Genomic DNA, 22101 nt, shown 5'->3' on the forward strand with positions numbered 1-22101 from the left:
TTGAGCATCTTTTCATATATTTGTTCACCATTTGTATGTCTTCTAGGGAGAAGTGTCTGTTCAGGTCTTCTGCTCATTTTTTGATTGGATCATTTGCTTTTTTATTGTTATTGAGTTGTTTGAGTTCTTTGTATATTTTGGATATTAGGCCTTTATTGGAGATATTGCTTGAAAATATATTTTCCCATTCGGATGGTTGTCTCTTTACCTTGTTGATGATTTCTTTTGCTGAGCAGAATCTTTTTAGTTTGATGTAGTCCCATTCATTTATTTTTGCTTTTACTTCTCTTGTTTTTGAGCTCAAATTCATAAAATTCTCTTTAAGTACAAGGTCCTTGAGTTTAGCTCCTATGTTTTCCTCTATGCATTTTATTGATTCCGGTCTTATATTCAGGTCCCTAATCCATTTGGAGTTAATTTTGGTGTATGTGGTAGACAACGGTCTAGTTTCATTCTTTTGCAGGTGGCCTTCCAATTTTCCCAGCAAGAACAGGTATTATTATTATAATATATAGCAGAGGACTCTGAAGCTTAGAAACCTAAAAGTCTTGCCCCAAATCTCAGAGTCAGTTATGAGCAGAGGGAGCTCATATGTGGGGCTCAGCTCCATCTACAAACTCTTGGCTTTTCATTTTACTTCTCTTCCTTCTCCCTCCTCAATTTAGAATATTTTAAACAATAATAACAGAAATTGACATGACTTGCTAAAACAAAATAGAAGTGTTAGTAGTAAGAGCACATTACTTTTACTAAAACAAAGAAGCTGGAAGGAAAGCCTCCAAATACTCTTTGGCAAATGGTTGGACGACCTGGAAAAGGCCATTCACAGCTCTCCATGGAGCTTCATTTTCATCTCTAGACAGCTAAACCAGTTAATGTAGTCAAATCCAGATAGCTGAAAAGAAATCAGTCACATGGGTTGTTGATAACCAAAAGGTTCAAATTCCCACTTTGCAATTTGTTACTTTAGCTCAAAATAAACTCACTTTTAGTACCTGAAGAGAAATATCTTCAATTCAATTTTACATATATTTATATGGCAGCCACTGTGTACAAGGTGCTATAGGAGCTATAGGAGGATATAAGAGATATAAGGTATCTTCCCTGCTCTCAGGACACTTACAAATAGGTAAAGAACTCTGAGAGTAAAAAATGATGCAACCTGACCAAGAGGATATTGGTGTACTATCAATATGGCAGCAAGAATCCAGAAAGCACCTAACTTCTTGCCCATGCATTCTTGACAATAGTCAAATATTCCATGCTGCCTTGTCTTCTGGATCTCCCAGTTTGTCGTATTCCACAGAAGCTTCTGTATCAAAGGCAGAAAGCTGCACCAGCTATTGCAGTCTTGATTCTGTCTCTGTACTTATGTCATCATCTTTGTTCACATGACATTTTTATAGATCCCTGATTTCTGCAATCTGTCTCAGGCCATCCCTTCTTACCTAGTCAGGGACACCATGAAATTATGTCTCTCTCTCTAGCATCATCATCATCATCATCAATTTTTCACACTACATCACCATATAACATACGGTAGCATCTCTTGTCTTTAAAAACCTTGTGATCTCATGTCTCCTCCAACTACACACCCCAATCTCTATTCCTCTTAACAACAAAACTCTTTTTAAAAGTTCTAAACACTGTTTCCTCTCATTCTCTTGAATCTGCTCCAATCAATATTTAAATCCTGATACATACTCCACTGCAGCCACTACGTCAAAGCTATCCACCTGTATAGTCAAAGCTATACAATCATGTTGTAAAATCCAGTGGTCATTTCCCCGTCTTCATCTTATTCGGCATATCTCCTCTTCCCTGCAAACACTTTCTTTGCTTAGCTTCCAAGTCGCTGTCTCTCAAGGCTCCTTCTTCATTGCTTGATCCTTATCAGGCTTTTTCCTTTTTATCTTTCCAACTTTCAAACATTGGTATGTCTTAGGGCTCAGTCCTGGAACTTCTCTGTTGACACTCACTTCCTGGGTGATCTCATTCAGTTGCATATCTCTAAATATCATCTATATGCTGTTATCTCCCAAATTCTTATCTCTACACCACCACGTCTACCCTGAAAGCTAGAGCTTATTCAACTTCTTGGCAACTCCATTTGGATAGCTAAATAAGTTTATCTAGCTTAACATATTCAAACTAAATTATTGATTTCTAATTCACCGTCACCACCAAACTTACCTCTGGCCTTGTGTTCTCCTCAATAAAGGTCAACTCCACCCTTCTAGTTGCTCAGATGAAAACCTTTGTGTTATTCTTGACTCCTCAGCCTCTCTCATGTGCCACTAATTTATCTGCAAATCATCTCAGCTGTGCCTTAGAAATTTATCCAGGATCTATTCACTTCTTACCACTTCCACTGCTACCATCTCATTAAAACCATCCAGATTATAACATTATTACAAAATTATCGCATTTATTTCAATAGTCTCTCAACTTGTCTCCTTGCTTCCACTCTTGCCTACCTACAGTCTATTCCCAATACTACTGCCAAAATAATCTTTCAAATGTCATGTCACTGTTCTACTTAAATCTCTCTAATGGCTTCCTATCTCACTCAGGAGAAAAGCCAAAACCCTTACAATAGCTACATGAGCCAATATAATCAGCTCTTGCTATCTCTCTGATATCATCTCTTTGTGCTCTTTTCAGGCTCACTCTACTCCAGATATGCTGGCGTCCTTGCTCTTTAAGCACTGAAGCACATTTCCACCTCAGAGTCTTAGCACTTGCTTTTGTCTTTGCTTCGAATGTTCCTCAGATGTTCATATCATTTGCTCCTTCATTCCCTTTAGGTCTTTCCTCGAATGTCATCTGATGAGAACATTTAACCCTCGCCACAGTATATATTAAAAGTTTCTTACATAGAAACTCACACTCTCTCCACTTACCCTGCTTTATTTGTAATCATTGCCCTCATCACTAATGACATAATTTATATTTATTTTATTTCTGTCACGCCTGCTAAAATGTTGTAATGTGACCACAGGAACTGTTTTTTTGTTTATTGTTAAGTCCATAGTTTAAAATAGTAACACAGCCATAAAGTAGATGTTTAATTAATATCTGAATGAATGAAAAAATATTATATTCAACTACTTATTGTCTATCTACTCACTTGTAACCCAATATTTTTAGTGTAAATCAATTCCTCAATTCAGACCCTTTTTTCAGTAAATATCAAAGGAAACCATAGTAAGTTCTCCTCTTTTTATCATTAATGTTGTAGGTTCTGATAATGACAGTGATGTCAACGATGATAATATTATGAAAATGAAAACATTTATTGAACATCAATGATAACCTAAAAATGAACACTATCCTCTGATTTTCATACAACTCTGCATTATATGTCTTCATCCCAGTTTTATAGATAAAAAAATTGGAGTTTAGAAATGTTATATGATTTATCTAGTGAGTGTCAGAGCTAGGATTGGCATCCAGCTACCTCAAGCTCCAATGTCTGCACTTTTTAAATCTCTATCCTTATCATTCATTACTGGCCTGTTCAGCAGCCTGTTCAGCTTTCTATTTTTAAAAAATGGTTTCTGAAAACCAAATATAAAAAAAGTATAAAAATAAATAATAAAATATATAATTATATAATAATACTATTGCTCATGATTGACAATGTATAAGAACACAATAAATGTCTGCAATAAAAAGTTTAGAAATAATTTAGTCCAACTTCTTTATCTAGTCCAACTTCTATATTTTATAAAAATCAGATTCACAGGCGTTGGAAGGACTGGGTGACATGATTAGAAGCAGCATTTTGGAAATCAGATAACCTACGTCAAAGCTATGTTCTACCTCTTGTATGTGACTTGGGACAAGATTCTTGACCTCTCTAGCCCTTGGTTTCATACTTTGGAATGGGGATAATACCTACTTTATAGAGTTGTTTTGAAAATAATGATTTTATATATGTATGTGTTTAGATTTTTATATATATAGTATATATTTTATTTTACTTATTTTATATGTGTGTGAGATTTTATATATCTAAAACCTAACACAATACATTGCAGCTATTATTACATAAAAGCTATTATGAGAGTTCCTCTAACACTCAGTTAAATATATCTTATAAATCACTCTTTTCTTCAAACAGAACAAAATATAAACCTCCACAGGAAGGTACTTACTTTTGAGTCAGTGTTCAAAACCAAAATCCAATTTCTCAATCTTCTTTAAGACTATGGTTTAAAACAGTGTGACTCCAAATGATAATACCGGGGATATTTTTGCTGCTTTCTAATTTTGGTACAGCACTAACTTTAATTGCTACTTTCTAAGAAAGAGATGAGAGAATGAAAGAAGGAGAAATGGAGCCTTCTTAGGTGATGGAATGAACACTCAAACATGTAAATGTAGATGCACTAAATTCTTTAGTTGAATAGTACATTTGAAAATACGAATATATATTTTCAGGGCTTGTCAAATTTCTCCAGTAACAACAGAAACTGTGCTTAGAAGGAAAAGGAAACAATACTTTGGTTGTGTCTATTAATATGCTTCAGGGTTGAGTTCAAAATGCCCTCCCACAAGTAAACACAGCCAGTTTCCCATGATGTTTATAGAAGTTTAAAAAGATGATGACTGAAAAAAAAAGAGACAATGACACTTTAAAAATAATCAAAGGAGCTAAGTAAATTTGTCCATGCCCTGCTTAAAGCCTTTCCATGGCTCTGTACCATCGTAAGGAGAAAGCTCACACTGTGGCATTATTACCACTCCAGATCAGGCCCCTATCTATGTGCTGTTTAATCTTCATCTTTCGTCCCCCTATACCTTCACTCTCTAAGTGTCAGCCTCCAGGGCTTCATAAATGCTGTTCCCTTTGCCTGGGACATGTCTTAGTGGAAGAAAACAAAATGAAGATGCAATTGCTTCAAGCTCTGGCAGAAGTAAGATGAGCTTTTTGAAGTGAGGGGATTGATTTAATAAGTGGAAATTGTACTAATGGTTTGGGGCAAGAAAACCTGCATTTGACAATTAAACCATTTAGCAATGTATGGCATGTAGAGTTAATTAAAAATACACAAAGGTAGAAACTGATTTTCACCGTGCAAAATATGGGGTAATTCAAAAAGAATTGCACACATTTAAAATCACATTACTCAGTCAACCAGATTATAGAAACATGTGGTTTGCATGTAGGTTATGTCAAGAACTTCATCTTGTAGTCCTCTTCCTCACAGCCATGAGGAAATAAAGGACTGTATTGAGTGATACAATTACCCTGTAACTGTAATATACTAAGAAGTGTTTGGAATGAACTAGACCAAAGGACTAACATGCTTTGTGACATGAGAAGCACATCTTAAATATTTGTAAATTATAAAAATGACTGTCACAGTCCTTTTTAAATTGGTTTTGACTAAATGTTAATGTACAACCTAGTTACTGAGTAATAAATTTTTGAAAGAGTTCAATTCTTCTTGAATCGTTACACACACTCACATACACATGCCCAAGCATACACATATACCCACACAGAGACTGAAAGAAATTATGCAAAGCTAATATTTTTGTGGTAGTAGAATTTAAGGTTTTATCTAAATTTCCTAATTTTCTTTGTTATAGTAAAATTATTTTATAATATAAGCCATTAACCCAAGTCTTGCCACAACTGGCTATGTAATTTAGGCAAGTCACTTAGCCTTTCTTAGCTTCATTTAGAAAACTGAGATCATAATTCTGATCTCACAAGATTGATATGAGTATTAAATGACATATTTTATTTGAAAGAATCCAGTAAACTCTAAAGCATGATACAAAAATAAATTATTATAATGGTATGCAAATATTCTCTTCTCAAATGCCCTCTCCTCGGAGACAGACCTTTCCTGTTGTCCTTATCTAAAATATCACAAACCCCACCAAAAACAAACAAGTCACCCCCAATGCCCTTATTGGCTTTGTTTTTCTCACTCTTTGAAATTATTATTTATAATTGGTTTAGATGATTATTATTTTCCCACTAGAACACGAGCTTCATGAGGGCAGAAGCTTTGAGTATTAATTGTTGGTCCCAAGCTCTTAAAAAAAGATCCAGCTCAAAATGTGCACTCAGTAAATATCTATGGAAGGAAGGAAAGGAGGAAGCCAGGGAAGGCAGTGTCTACGCAAGTGTAATTTCCTCATTTCATCAAAAAGAGATCGACACAAATGGCCAAGAGAGTAAACATATTGTAGGTAACTAGAAAGAATTAACTGTGCAGTTCTACGGTTAGTGGTTTAGTTTACCCTCAGTCTTCAGAATTCAGTACTAAATCCAAGAGAAAACCACGTAGTCTATTTAAGGGAAATGATTTTTAGTGCTATCTCATATAGCACAAATCTATTCTCATAGCAAAATAAGGTGAACTGTAAACTCTACTCTTAAGCTATTGCTTTGTACAAACGTCTGATCCTAATACTCTTTTCTTCTGGTCTAAGTGTTTGTGTTTGCTCATTCCTCTCAAGTGGATTTTAAAATCCAGATCACTGCAGTAATTCATTTTTTATTGTTCTCTTGCTCAGCTTCAACACATGTACAGTAGTAGTGTTCATTCTTCAGGGGAATAATGGCATTTTTGGAGATTTTACTGTAGTCATTACTCTTGCTTCTTTATTAAGAGACTTCACTTTAATCTTCTGCTTTAGCTATGTGGTTTATCTTATGAATATTAATATACAACCCAAAGGGATCTATCTAGTGAATATGAATTAGAGAGAGCTTTTTTATATTGAAGAAAGAGAAAGCCATTTTCTGGTTTGCACATCTTGCTGGGATGTATGAGCTCTAATTTAATCAGCATGTAGTCATCATGTATCCCACCAACACTCCAGGCCATGAAGTAATTGAAATGATTCAAGCTTGTTTAATAAAGTAATTTCAATTATAGCAGGAGTTGAGTCAGAAAATGTCAGCCATACAAAGTTTATGACGCCTAGAATCAGCAATAGGGCACCAAATGCTCATAGAGAAAGGGCCATTGTGGAAATGAGTTGCACTTTTTCAGGCTTTGAAATACCATTGTTCTCATGAGACCAGCTTCTCTTAGATGATCTGTTAGTCAAAGAAGCCAAATTTCATTTTGTCCAGAACATAGTGTAAAGAAATTTACTTATAGCCAAAAACTCAGAACTAAACAGGTCAGAAAGTCTACCCTCTTTCCTCTAAACATGACCAGCAGCTGACACTTCACCACAGTCTCCACCACTCCCTAATGCCTTGAGCCAGGTCATCCTTTATGTTTGGAGTCATTGATGACAAAAAACAGCTCATATAGCCTCTCAAAATATTAGAAAGTTCTTCAAGTTTTATTATAAAACATGATTTCATATTGCACATATTTAAAGTAATATTTTTCATTACCAAATAACACAAAAATATTCCATAACTTTTCAATATGGTGATGTTAGTCTTTCACAAATGATAAACTCTAACATATTTTCCATTCTTCTTTCCCTTTCTCTTTTCTATAATTTTCTTTATCCTTCTAGCCAGTACTTCTCTTGGCATATTTTACTCATTTAAAAGTAGTTCTACTACTCCTAAGATTTTTAATTCCTAAATTATGATTCTATTGTTATTCTTCTTGTTTTGTTTGCCCTTTTCTCTAAGAGACATGTTTGTATATACAGATGGTTTGCTTTTTACCTACCATCAAACCAATATCTAGTGCTGTTTCCTACCCATACTGTTGAATAAATAGACAATTGAGCCATCTGCAATTCACTATCATACAACCCAGAAGGCCTTGTTAAATTTTCTTTATGTAGGTTTATCTATTCTCCAAATAACAGTCCTCTCACCTTGATCACATTTGGTTTAGGTCAATATATTAATGTAAACAACGATCTATTTTAGATATGAAGTCACAGTTAATAGGATAATAAGACTCTTGCTGGTTTCCTCAAAACCAGCCACTGTTTGAATCTTCTTTTGAATCTTCTTTTGAACTAACATCCATAGACATTAGAGAAGTCTGTTATTATGCTGAATAAAGACAATTAATATCTGCTCTGAAAACACACCTCCCTATGCTTCTTACTAGGGACATCTACTAATCAACTATAGCTATCTCATAGCTCAGATGGTCCAGCTCCAGTTGAGGCAGTAAGGACATGCAGGGAGATAACAATTAGTGTCCAATGCAGTTTTAAAATATATGTGTGGCATACAGGTTAGTCATCTAACATCTTACCAGAGTGAGTAGGAGAATTAAATATAATCAGACTATTTTTTTTACAAAGGCTAAATATTCCCTGAAGTTGAGTATTAGGATTCTCAAGTGAGATTTATTCTTATGAGTTGGGGCCATTTAGTTTTTCATGTAGAAACATTTCCAAACATGGTAGCCAATGGGATTACATAAATTAATATATAAACATTTGCTCTCAGCAAAACTTTTAGTTTAAACTTTCTTTAAAAATCCTACTTCTTAGCTCCTCACTGATCTGTTCTCAACCCTAGCTAAGTAATATTCTCAGTTGAAAAAACTATAAAGAATAAAAAGCCCCTGGTTTATGTAGTACCTTCCCTTTATAATCCTCAAAGGAGTGTGTAAATTCAAGATCGTTATAAGTTCAACTTTATAAATGAGGAACTTGAGCTTCAGAGAGAGTAAATAGCACTACCAAGGTCAAGCAGTAGTTGAGTTTGGAAGAACCCAGTCCTCCTAAATTTTAATTTGCCTCATTATCCAGAAGGCCATGCTACTGCTTTGGTAAGGAAAATGTGCTTTTATATATATTGATACTAAACTTTCCCTGCTTAGTACTTCAGAAAAAGAAATTAAAGAATTGAATTTTTTTTAATGAAATGCTATGACAATGGTATGGTATTCTTTGCTAAATACTCTAATTTTTATATCATCTCAGAAGAAATCCTATAGTCAGAGGATTTCTAATATGCTGAATTAATGATATCCACTCCTTACTAAATAGTAGCATCTATTTCTCATTTTATGGCTATAAAAAAGAGGGGTTTTTTTTTTGTTTAACATGGCACGTAAAGTTCCTAAAGAGTAATAGTTGAATTCAGAATAGAAATGCAAACAAATTGCTAAAAACATGAACAAATGAGCTATGTACAAAGAGTCCTTTCAATGTAAATCTTCCCAAGAGAGAAAATGCAACAAAATTAAAAAGCAAAAAAAAAAAAGAAGTTTTATTTTAATGCAATCATTCCTGAAGTTCTATGATGTGTGCAGAAATGGGTGTCCTGTCCAATTCTTATGGGGCAACTAGAGAAAGAAGAGTGATGTGTGGCATTCACAGAGGTGCAATGGGAGGTGTCAACCTCTTCTGTCTTCTATCTGGCTTTTCAGAGTTAATGAGAATTCACCAAGACCCAAGAGGTATTTTTCTACAAGTTTCCAACTGTGGGTAAGATTATGGCCCATGCATCCCAATGCTACATTAAATATTGCTTTCAAAATGACATCTCAATTTCAGTCAGTTCTCTGCTATTCTATAAGCATACACACATCTGATGAAATCACAGATACAAAGGATTTATCATCATAATCATGATGGAGAGTAAAATTAAGTTCTATAATTTACTGAAATTTGCATGTTGTAATTTGAAGACACATCTGATAACCGACAGACTAATCTGAGTAATAACATACTCTTCAAGCCCCCATTTTAGCCCACTCTCAGAAAACTTCAACTTATACTTTAGAGAGAATAATGTCAATGTCATCCAGCTAAAATTATTTTCTATTCACATCTCCCATACACACTTTACATGCAATCATGACAACCATACCTGTTATCCACACCCAGCCATAACTCCTACTCTTGCTTTTAGTGGGAAAATTTCCCTTCCTCTGATCAGAGAAACTGATAGTCATCGCAACCTGACTTTCTGTGAAAAGTACTAAACATAGATGATTATCAAGCAATCATTTTGATATAGTTCTACACTAAATTTGTATGATTTGGATGCTGTTCTTGCCTCTCCTACCTAGTAACTATGAAATTCCCGTAAATGTTCCCAGTATTAGAACCTCTAATTAAACTTTCAATAATTGTTACTATTATTGTTAAGTATTATTATTACATAGAATGGGTAGTCTATAGAAGTTTGTGGATGATGGCAGTGGTGAGTACTCTCTTAGAGCAAAATTTGGAGAAACATCTATTTTTGGAGTATTCATTTCTTAAAATAGGAAGAGGGCAAGTCTTTCAGGCCTGCTGACAAGAAACTCTATATACTTTCATAGAAGTAAATGTAATTTAAATGCATTGAGGAGAAAACTGAGTAAGCAGAAGGCAGTGTAAAAAAAAAAATGGGTATAAGAAGAGATGTACAACCCTGCCTTTTTCATTGACTATAGGGAAGAGAGATGGTGTGTTTTAGGCTAAATGTTTGAAATACACTTCAGAGAATATTTAACACCATCAGGCTGAGTAAATTCTTTCCTCTCTAGCTGTCTCCCCAAGTCACACTGATCAAATTCTCTCAAATGAAGTGACTTCCTACTTCAGCCAGCAATTTCTCTGACCACCAAATCCTTCCTAAGCATTGAAGACATATTTGTTTATCATTTTAAATCCATGCCTAACATAAATACCAAGCCTGTCAAACTCCACACAACACAATAAAGCCTCCCTTCTCCCAGAAAAATGAATGTGACTATATGATATACCTAACTATAGGGACTCTAGATAGGAGTGACCTTAGGCATTCTTCTGCCCCATTCCAGGACAGCCTTCAAGGCAGAGGTGCCTCTCATACTCTTCATCTGGCAGCATATGGTATTTGCCCATTTATTAGACTTGTAATTACCAGGCCCATGTAGGTGCAGTTAAAGAAATTTTTCTAGCACTTGTCACTTTAAAAAAAAGGGACCTTTATAGAAATTGTTCTTTCTTACACAATCCAATCCAAAATCCACTAATTTCTTCTTTCAATTCATCTTCCAGAAATCCTATACCCAAGACAAACGGGATTTAGTATAGCATGCTTTCAATGATACCACAATGAGCAAGACTGTTTCAAAAATTCTATTCATCAATTCTAAATCTTATGATGCTAGCACTTAGGCAATCTAAAGTGATTTTCCTAAGCAGAGCTCAAGCTCTTTAACAACACAAATGCATTAAACCTCCTAATTCCCTTGCAAAACAAGCTAAGAAGCCAGAGCTAAAACATAATTTTGGTAACGAAACTGCATAGCAGGTCAGCTGGAAATGGCCCATCTCATAAAAGAAAAAAAGTTAGTGGGGAAAGGATTATGGTAACAGCAAAGTAATTGGAGTAGTAGTACTGTCTCATCCATTCTCAAGTCGTTACCTGAAAATGTTGGGTAACAGCGAAGGATTCACTTGTTCGTCATTCAGCTATTTAAGTATTAATTAGATGGCTATGCAGTGCTGGGCACAGGATTAGACCCTGGAGATATAATGAAGAAAAACTCTTTCCTTGTAGAGTGTGCAGTCTGGTAGAGCAGAAACAGCTGTTTAGAAAACAATAATAAAATATCATGTAAGAAGAAAAGTAATGGAAGTGTACTTGGAATGTAGAGATAGCATATAAAAGGTAGTAGATGACTTTTTTTGTGTAAAGGAATGGCAAGATATTCAAGAAAAGATTTCCCTAAGATGCGATATCCAACAAGGAAGGTTGAGTAGGAGTTTGATGGTTTTGTGAGCATTCTCTTTCTAAAGAAAAAGTATTTTTGTTGATAGTAACACATGTGTTGCAACAAATTTTCATGGCTTTTTTGAAGACAGACTGAAAGATCTATGTGTGAGTTAAAACATAATGGCCCTTCCTGCCTCCATCTGCTACTTCAAGTGTAGTATTGTGAGGGCCTAACCAATAAATCACAGAAAAGTACCTTTTTATAAAGATATTAATGTCCTATGGTCTCTGTTTCTTCTATTCTCACAGTTGCTTACAAAAGAGAGGTGGAATTAGAGAGGGAAAAATGGCCAGCCCTCTCACTTTACAAATTAGGAAATTACAGTTTTGAGAAGTTGTGTTTTTCCTTAAACTCATAGATTGTTAAAGAAGAGTCCATATATGTCAACTGTAATTGAAAAATAAAATTTTAAAAAAAAATTTAAAAGAGGAGTCTAAAATCCAGAGAAAGCAATCATATTGAACTCTTATTCTACTAAGAACCTCAAAGTCCACAGGTCACTCTATTTCACAGACACACACTCAAAAGTTAATCATACATGTCTTTATTTCACATAGATTATGAGCTGTTTAATGGCAATTCTCAAGATAGAATAAGTTTCATTACAGAAACAAATAAACCTGAAAATCACAGTGGTTTAAACCAAAAAAAGTTTATTTGTCACTCACACAAAGTCTAGGGTATGGGGTGGGCACTTCCAGCTCGTCTCCATTCAGTAACTCAGAGATTGAGACTCCAGTTTCTGATATCATCATCTCAATATTTGGCTTCCAAAGTTGCTATATCAAGGTAAAGAGAGATGGTGGTACACCAACTCTTAACTGTCTCAGTATAGTTAAATGTTCATAGTCCATTGGTCAGAACTAGTCACATATCCCCAACCCAAATGCAACAGAAACTGGACAATATAGGGAATTATATGAATATTTTATGAGCACAAAGACTATGTCTTCTCATAGAATCTCCAGATCTAGCACAGAATATATGTAAAAAGGTATATTGAACAATAAATGAATGAAGAATCTACTACGATCAAGGTACTTTTTAATGCTATCAAGGGATATGAAAATATACAAGAAATAATTGCTGTGTCCAAGGAGCTGAAAACCTAACTGTAAAATTAAACACAAATAAACACCCAAACCAAATAAAATTAACATCCACAGCAAAGAAGACTAAAAGACAAGTGAGTGATTTTCAAGATAAAGGGAAAGTCAAGATTTAGAGTGGTTTGAAAATCCAGTCCTCTATATCCTGAACTGAAACATTTCTCTCAAAAGATCCAAAATCCATTTGCCTCAGAATATTATTTTAACCTGAAGGACAAGAAAAATTATGGAGTAATAAAATACAGCTTCAAATGTTGTGGAATCCATTTTAAGGATTTAAGGATCATTTCTAACATTTTTTTTCTCTAAAGAAACGGAATATTTCCAGAACTTAGCATTTTCTACTTCCTATTAATATATGATAGACCCATACCAGAACAACTAACCTGACCCTCACTAATATATATCCAACTTTCTACGTGTAGTAGCAATAGGAAGTGACTGCCAAAGGACAACAGAGGACATTATTCATAGGCATTCAGAGAATTTTGAGTAATATATGAGTCATTTTAAAAGTATTTATCATTTTCTGTCCAAATTCTGGCCCTTTTTTACAACATATTATTAACCTTAAGATAGGAAATTAAGAAGCAACATTTTACAGCAACACTTTAGTCCAATCTCAAGTTTAAAAGTTTGAAGATACCAGGTGTGTAAACTGACACATTTCTGAAAAATCAATTTAGCAATATGAATGAAGAGTCTGTAAAACATCCATATGTTATGACAACTAATTTCTTTTATAAAAATCAATCCTAAGATAATGCTGACAAAGATGTCATCATGAGAATATTCATGCAGCATTATTTATCATTGGAGAAAACTTCTAACAACTTAAATGTTCAATTCTGGGAAAATGATTAAGCAAATTAAATTACATCTTTAGATAGGAATATTATCCAACCATTAAAACAGATGATTACAGTTCTGGCATTATCTATCAAAATTTCAAACAATCGACTCATTGAGCCAATACATTCATTCCTAGGTCTCTAACCTACAGAAAAGCTTTTACAAATGTGCAAAAAATATTTTCCACATTCAAAGATGCCTGTTGCAGCATTTTTATAGTATTAAACATTGGAAAACATGGATTAGAAATAATCTAAATAAAGGTAAAACTATAAATGCTAACAGAGAAAGTTCAAAATAGACTATTGTTAAAGGAAAATAAATTCTAAAACAATAAAAATACCAAAAATTTTATCTTGAAAAAGAAGTTAATTATTTATAAACCAATAATAGAGGAAGTAGCTTTCTTTTTTAATTTTATAGTCCTGTATATGTTAATGTTTTATCATGTTTTAATTTAAATTTAAATTTTTTGTTTTAAAATCTAGTAGTAATATATAGAGAGACAAAGGGAAAGGTTACTGATAACTTTTAGTTATATGAAAAATTGCTTATAACAGAATGTTAAATTGAAAACATAGGCAATATTGTGGGCATAGTATTATTTAAACTGTGTAAACCTATCATAGTAAAAACACTGGAAAGAGAAAAATATGTCAGAATACTGACTGTTTTTTTTCTTGATATTAGGATGATTAGTATGAGGGTTGATGGAAACATAGTTCTGCTTCCTATATTTTTATGTACATTTTGTGTAACACAAAACATGTTAATTGTATAATCAGGAAATGGGAGAGCTAAAAAAACAGAAGCAAATATTTAAAGAAGAAAAAACATCAAGGTCAGCATAAATCTGAAAGCATCAGGGAAGTAGCACTATTTTTCCTATAGACACTCCTTATTAAAAGCCCTTCCTCCATTAGGTCATTTATCTTTTAAGTCTATGTTTTCATATAAATAAATAAAACCACTTACTCCTTGAAACCAGCAGATACAACTAGAATGATGTACAACCAATTTTTCTCTAACCTTTGTGCTGCTTTTAAAACATAGCCGCAAATTCTATGACACGTCTCTCATTAACAGGTGGAACCTATACCCTGCCCCTTGAATCAGGTCAGTTTTGTGATGATCGAACAATAAACAGAGCTTGTGGAAATGATACTAAGTACTTCTATAGCTAGATCATCAAAGATCATACAGTTTTCTTTCTTCTCTGGCCCACTTACTCTTGGAGACTTGACTGCCAAGTAGGAAGTCTGACTACCTGAGGCCACATGTTGTGAAGGAGTCCAAACCACATGGGAAGGACAGGTAAACAGACCAGTCAACTGTCCCAGCTGAGCCAAGCCTACCATTTATCCCAATCCATTCCATTTATTCACTACCAGACATGCAAGTGAAGAAGGCTTTAGATGATTCAAATCCCCAGACATTCAAGTCTTCCCAAGTAAGACTCCAGACAGTGAGCAGCAGAGACAAGACATCCAGTCTGTGCTCTGTCCAAATTCCTGATCCACAAAATCATGTGCAAATAAAATGGTTTTATTTAATGCCTATATATTTTGGGGTGATTGTTATGCAGCAATAGATAAGTGAAAGATACCTTATCCTGGTACATGATCTTTTAATAAAGTCGATAATATTTTTTCAATATAGAAAGATATTTTTCAAGAGTTTTGCACATGGTTCTAGTACCTTTGAAATTAAACAGTTTTTTATTCACTGGTTTTGAATGATTAATTGAATGATTGGATCATTTTAACATTTGTTTCTAAGTTAGGAATTTTGATAATGACAAAAATATTAATCTTCCCCTTTCGTGCATTGAAAATAATTCCCACCTAATAATAAAAGCTAGCATATATGGAAGATTTTAAGAGTTTTTCCATCTATTATCGACTTTAAACCTCCTAATATTTTGATCCAGTAGATACCGTTATCTTCTCATTTTGAAGTTGAGTAAAAGAAATTAAGTAACTTCAGTTAAATGGCAAAGCCAGGATTGAACCCAGGCAGTTTATCGCCAGAGCCTCTGCTTTAGACCACAAAACTAATCCTTCTCTTCTAGGAAATACACATCTCAGATCTAGCTAGCTGTGCACACAAGCCAGTAATCTCACAGCTTTACCAATTGGAGGCCAGATCACGTTGCTATTTTACTACTATTTCTTATGGAAAAGACAAAAATAAAATCCAGAGGTCTAAATCTACATAAATTAAAAGAGAGCAACAACAACAAAAAATAACACAAGTGGAAGGTGGAGATGGAGTCCTTGTGCATGGACCCAAGTAAGTGACTACGAATTACCAGAATGAGGGATTCCACTGGTGAGTCTATTTCAAAGCATTTATTTAAATAATTTTTTAAGAAGAAAAGGAAAAATGAGAAAGGAGGAAGGAGGGTGGAAAGAGGAAAGGAAAGAAAGACACAAGGCAACAAGTTTAGTAATAATGGAATAATCAAAGAAATTGAAAGCCAGTGTGTGTGAAGGAAGAAGGGAAAAGTAAAAAAAAAAAAAAATCCAACTGAAAATAGGAAACCAATTATAAATCCAGTTTGGAGATTTAAAAAGGACTTTAAAGACAGGGTAAAAAAGAGAATTCTACCATTGAATAAATTCAGAACATGAACAAATTTCCATTCAGTTAAGTTCTGTGGGGAGAAATTCTCTGCAGTGATGGGAAGAAAAGAAAACATGTGTGCGCATCTGGAAATTTTACAGAACTAAATTGAGAGGCTGGGTATTTAATAAACTGTGACCCAATTATATCTAAATCTATTTCAGATTCTGTGTGCAGTAAAGGAACTAGCATGACAAATAAGATGGAAGGAGTTAGAATGTGTTAACATTTAAGAAAATATAATTTCAACATGAAAATATTGATTTATTTAGGAAATAGGAAGTTAATCTTTTAAAGGAACATGAAAAGTCAAATAAATTTGAGAAAATTTATAAGAAGCAAAATACAGAATTTCACAGAAAAAATATATAGTCTTTAAGGAAGCTATATATTTTTTTAAAAATGCAAGTCAACATATAAAAATTTTCAGTTTTTTATTGTTAACCTGTATAAGAAAATACAACTTTTAAACATTCTTTAATAACAAAGAGAATAGACTTCTAGAAATCTGCTTTCTTTGGAAGTTTTAATGAATTAAAATGAAGGACTTTGTAATATTAGAAGAAATTATCCCAAATATTAAACCATCTACTAAATATTTATTAAGAACTGATTATGTACCAGGCATACTATTAAGGCATGGAGAATCTAATAAATAACTGACTTAAATCCTCTTCAAACATTCCTCAAAGAATATAAAAGGAGACAAAAATCTCTAACATATCAATCCTTGGTTTAACGTGTAAAAAATGTGGGCCATTTTTTCCAATGCCCCTCTCTTGTAGCTAATACTAAATGTTTTTCTAACATAGGAAAAACAATCATTCACCATCTACAATCAATACCATTTTATCCATGTGAATTTCCAAAGGTTGTGGAGAATGTCAATCCAATATTATAAAAGGCTACTAGTCCCAGAAAAAAATCTTATGAACAGAGCCCTAGAATGAGAATATAGGTCAGCTGCCCACTGCAGGACTACGCTAGTCACTAACTGCATGGCCATGTAATCTTTAAATCCTCAATGCAATAAGTAACATTTATAAAACTTCGGTTTCATTTCAAAGGTGAAGAAGAAGGCCCAGAAATGTTCAGTGATTAAACTGAGGTTTAAAATCTAGGCCTATCCTCTTCCTACTTGCTATTTCATGCTGCCTCTATTTTTCTTACCTTCCGTCAACACTTTATATAAGTAGGAACTCCTTCATTTGTATATACAAAAAAAAAAAAAAAAAGATCCAACCCAAACTTGAGTAAAAAGAGGAGATTTATTGGCTAAAGTAAACTAAAAAGTCCATGAGCAGTAGGGATTCAGGCATGGGTGAAACCAGGAACTCAATTTATATCATTAGTAGTTGGTTATTATTCTCTTCATCTCTTGATTTTGCTTATCTCTATGGCTCCATTCTCAGGCAATTTCTCCCCTCATAGTCACACAGAGGATCTCCAGTTGTCATATTAAAATTCCTGGGGTTTAATCTTATTTGATCAACTTGGGTCATGTGGCAATTCTCAATATCTAGAAAGTAGAGTCAGCCCCACCCAAATCTCATAGAATGAGGGTGGAGGAAGGATGGTTCTACCCATGGAAGATCAGGATGTTGATATCAGAAGACTGGAAAATAGATTCTGGGCGGCAAAAAAAATCTGACATCCATGGCGTTCTTAAATACACACACACACACACACACACACACACACACACACACACACACAGTCTGTCATTTGTATGAAGGTTTCATTTACTTTCATTAGATGACTTTTTTTCTTGGGTCGTACCTTTCCTTTATCTATAGGATTCACTTTGGGACAGTTCCAATTAAAGCTATGTATACATGACTATATACAACTGAGCAACTATTTTTAGTTATAATTTCTCTGAGTTACAGAGGAAGTAGACTTAAATATAAGACACCTTTTATGCTGTCCAATAAGATAGGAAAGTGGAGCTGCATCTTAAACTTAGACCCAAGATGGTCAGACCTGAAAAGTGGTATGAGCTAGATCAGGATTTGGAAAGTGAAGAAAAGAATTACTTTTCATTGATGGTACTTCTATCCATACTACTGCTCTTCTGGTAGAAATACCTATTATCAATTTGAAAAGACCGTGATGACTTCTCACTCTGGACTACTTTCTGTGAACACCATTACACCCAGGTGTCAAGAGCTATGATGTGGTCAGCTCAGCATCCTGTGCATTTACCAGAAAACATGCCACCCATATGGTCTAAAAGTAAAGAATCTTGAACAAGCAGGTGTAGAGCAGCAATAGATCTGTCCTGGCTCCCAGTCATATGCTACTTCTATGGTCTGCTTAACCGAGCCAACTCAGATGACTATAAACTGTAGGTTACTCTTCACTGTGGTTATCGCTCAACCATTTGTCATTTGCCTTCTCAAGTCATTTTTGACATTGGAGTTCAGCCATTATGTACACAAAAATAAACCATTTTATAGGGCATAAACTAGCCCCATAAGATAGGACTAGAGCTGATAGTTCTGGATAACAACTCTCTAAGCTTTTTTCTCTGACTCACTTTAAAATAATATTGGAGAGTATGAGGTTGCCAATTACACACCTAGATAAAATATAGATTTGGAATCAGTTGAGAAATATAGTCAACCAGTTATCGAAATATCAGCTTAATTGCTCATAGTGCCAGATTCAAGACTGGCCTGGACCTGCCCCATGAGCTTTTCCTACAGAATAAAACTATCTACCCTCTACAACTTTGAGTGTTACTGCAAGGGCAAACTTAACACATACAGGTAGGGAAGAAAAACACAAATGTACAAAGTACAGGCCAAGAGAATACAGAAGGGCATACCACAGGAAAAGAGTAATACTCACCACCTGAACTTCACCTATAAGAACGTGAACAGTGGGTGTCCAACTCTTGCCACCTAGGTGAAAAGGTAAACCACTCCTGGAGAAATAAGTAATGGACAGAGAATGGTGAAAGATAAGAGAATCTAACTTTATATGGCTGACAAACACACATAGAACCATAAAACATTGTTCCTTTCTGGGCAATGAAATGAAAATTTCTTCATGAAAAATTAAGTCAGAAAAAAAAAAATGAGCTGCCTCCTTAAAAAAAAAAAAAAAGACCAAAAAAAAGGCTGTCATTTATAAGCATCAAATGTGTCAAGTATTTGAATTCTATCTTTCATAAAAAGCCTTATGGTTATTTTCATCCCTATGTTAGAGATGAGGAAACTAAGTTTCAGAACATTTAAGTTTTGTCTTTCCACTGTATCACAATGCTCCTTGGAAGAGTTTTATTATTGCTTTTTGCTGCCCAGCATCTAAATCCCCTTCCTAAATCTAATGAGTCCTGCCATTGCATGAGACTTGTCAGTAGGCTAGGTACCCTCCCCAATACAGGAGTTGAAAAGGCTAGACAATTTTTCTCCCTGAACTTGGCCAATCAAGTATCTGCACCTTGGACATTAACTCTAGATCAAGTGACATTAAAAAAAAAAAAAAAAGTAGAAGGCAGTTTAAAGTTTATTAAGTGGTAATGACAGTACCCTGTGTCTAGAGGCCAGAAGCATGCCTCATATCTAGTAACTACTACCAGACTCTTCCTCTTATGCATGGACCACCTTGGCTGTGGTTCAGCCAACAGATTCACTTGGTCCCTGCCTGTGGTGAACAGGATTATAGTTCAGTAACTATTTACTCCACCCACTCCTGCCTTCCACTGTGGGCTGAGCATACCTCCCTGCCCCACTACTGTTGGGCTTGGTCATGTAACATGCTTTGGTCAAAGGAACATTAGCCTATATGATACAAAGAGGTTTACATATGCTTGTGTGGTTTGGCTTGATAATTATGTTACAGGGATTTGCCATTAGCCTGATGAAGGACACACATGCAATATATCAGAACTTAACTCAGAGCCTGGAGCTAAGCCCAACCAACCTGCAACCCAAAGCAGTGCTACCCAGTTGTATTAGTTTCCTGTGGTTGCTCTAGCACATTATCACAAAGCTGGTAGCTTAAAACAACAAAAACATTCTCTTACAACTTTGGAGGCCCAAAATCAGTTTCACTGTGCCAAATTCACAGTTTCAGGAGGGTTGTGCTCTAAAACACGATCTGTTTTCTTGCCATTTCAGCTTCTAGAACCGCATTTCTTGGCTCAGGGCCTCATCCTTCATCTTTAAAGCCAGAAGAATAGCATCTTCAAATCTCTTTCTGTTGCCATCACACATCACCTTCTGCCTCTGTGTCAAACGTCCCTCTGTCTCCCCTTCATAAGGACACATGATTGCATTTGGAACCCACCAGGATAATCTACCCATCTCAAGAAATTTAACTTAATCCCATCTGCAAATCCTCTTTTGCCACATAAGTTAACAATCATAGCTCACAGGGATTAGGACATGGACATCTTGAGGGTGCCATTACTCAGCCTGCCATACAAGCCAAGCCTGTCCAGGACCACCAACCACAGTCAACCTGCAGACTCGTGAGAATGAGAATAAATACTCACTGTTTTAAGTGCCCGAGCTTTGAGATGGTTCATTGTACAACATTATTGTACAATGTTAAGGAGCGTCGTTGATCAGCAATAGCTGATTAACTTACCAACCACTTTCTGAAGCCTTCCCCTTGATTTTCTGAGCCACCAGGCATCTCCAATAAAATCCTATTGTGCTTAAATGAATTAGAATCAGTTCCCATTACCTGCAATCTAAACAACCTACCTGATATACAGTAACCATAACAACTCTGACAAACTCAGAGAGTGGAATATCAAATGATAATACTGAGAACATAAAACTCAAACTGGGTGTTTTTCTTAGCACTTGTACTGTTGTGATCTGTTTGGAGAAAGTTGGAAAAATAGAGAAGTCAGTATAGGGGAAATTTTACTTGAAGTACTTTAAGTGGATAACACTTCTTTTCCACACAAAGAAAACTAAATCAAAACCCTAACCTTTAGGTAGAGGAGATGAGTAATTAAGACAGGTGTTTAACACAAAGAGCAGTTGCTAAAACCATTACAATAGTATATGCTGTCCCAAAGAGGCAACGACAAGAATGCTGACAAGACTACTGAATCAAATTGATATTTTTTCTTTTAAATTTCATTTTAACTCCTAGTTATTTCTATCCAAAAGAGATTCCACAGGTTGGAGAAGTGGCAATGAATTAATGTCATAAAAAATGTATAGAGACAGCAGGAAATTGCAGACCATTAGTTAAGCCCTGTGAGTCTTTGCCCTCATTTTACATCTTAAACAAAGTAAAAGAGGACAGTAGATAGAAGATAACTTAAAAACGTGGTGTTCCATAAAGGCCAGCCAAAAGAGCTTCAGGACATTTATTTGAAGTCAGGACATTGGTGCCAGGGTGAATAAAGGAGATGTAATAGGTTTACATTTTTACAAAGGGGCTTGACAGATCTAAATCAAAGGAAGAATGTCCAAGAGACAGAGTGATGGAATAATAGGAAGTAGAATTAAAACTTGGCTTACAGGGAGACAAAAGGCAATGATAACTTGTAGTTCTTCCAAGATAACTTGTGAGTAATGTGTGGGGGTGAAGAGCAAGCTAAAACAAAGATATTCCCAACATTGTGTGGATATAAGCAAAGGAGACTCTCCCATTAGGAGACCTATGTCTGCTTTCTTGAAAACAAAGATCCCATGAAACATTTCACTGGCAGAATCAGAGCTCTTCCTTACTAAACCAATTACTTAGAATAGAAAGGTCTTCTAAAGGGCTTCTGACAAATGAATTAAGTTGATATGGTTGAGTTCCCTCCCCCCACCACCCCTCCAAAAAAAGATAGACATTCTGGATAATATATGATCAAAAAAAATAATGCATAACTGAAT

At 34.9% G+C, this 22101-nt stretch overlaps 1 pseudogene; it reads left to right on the forward strand.

Moving 5' to 3' along the window:
* LOC105293796 overlaps positions 1 to 22101 on the forward strand; it is a 184004-nt pseudogene that overhangs the window by 124717 nt on the left and 37186 nt on the right.

Source organism: Pteropus vampyrus, unplaced genomic scaffold (assembly GCF_000151845.1).
Source record: "Pteropus vampyrus isolate Shadow unplaced genomic scaffold, Pvam_2.0 Scaffold77, whole genome shotgun sequence".
Classification (NCBI taxonomy): domain Eukaryota; kingdom Metazoa; phylum Chordata; class Mammalia; order Chiroptera; family Pteropodidae; genus Pteropus; species Pteropus vampyrus.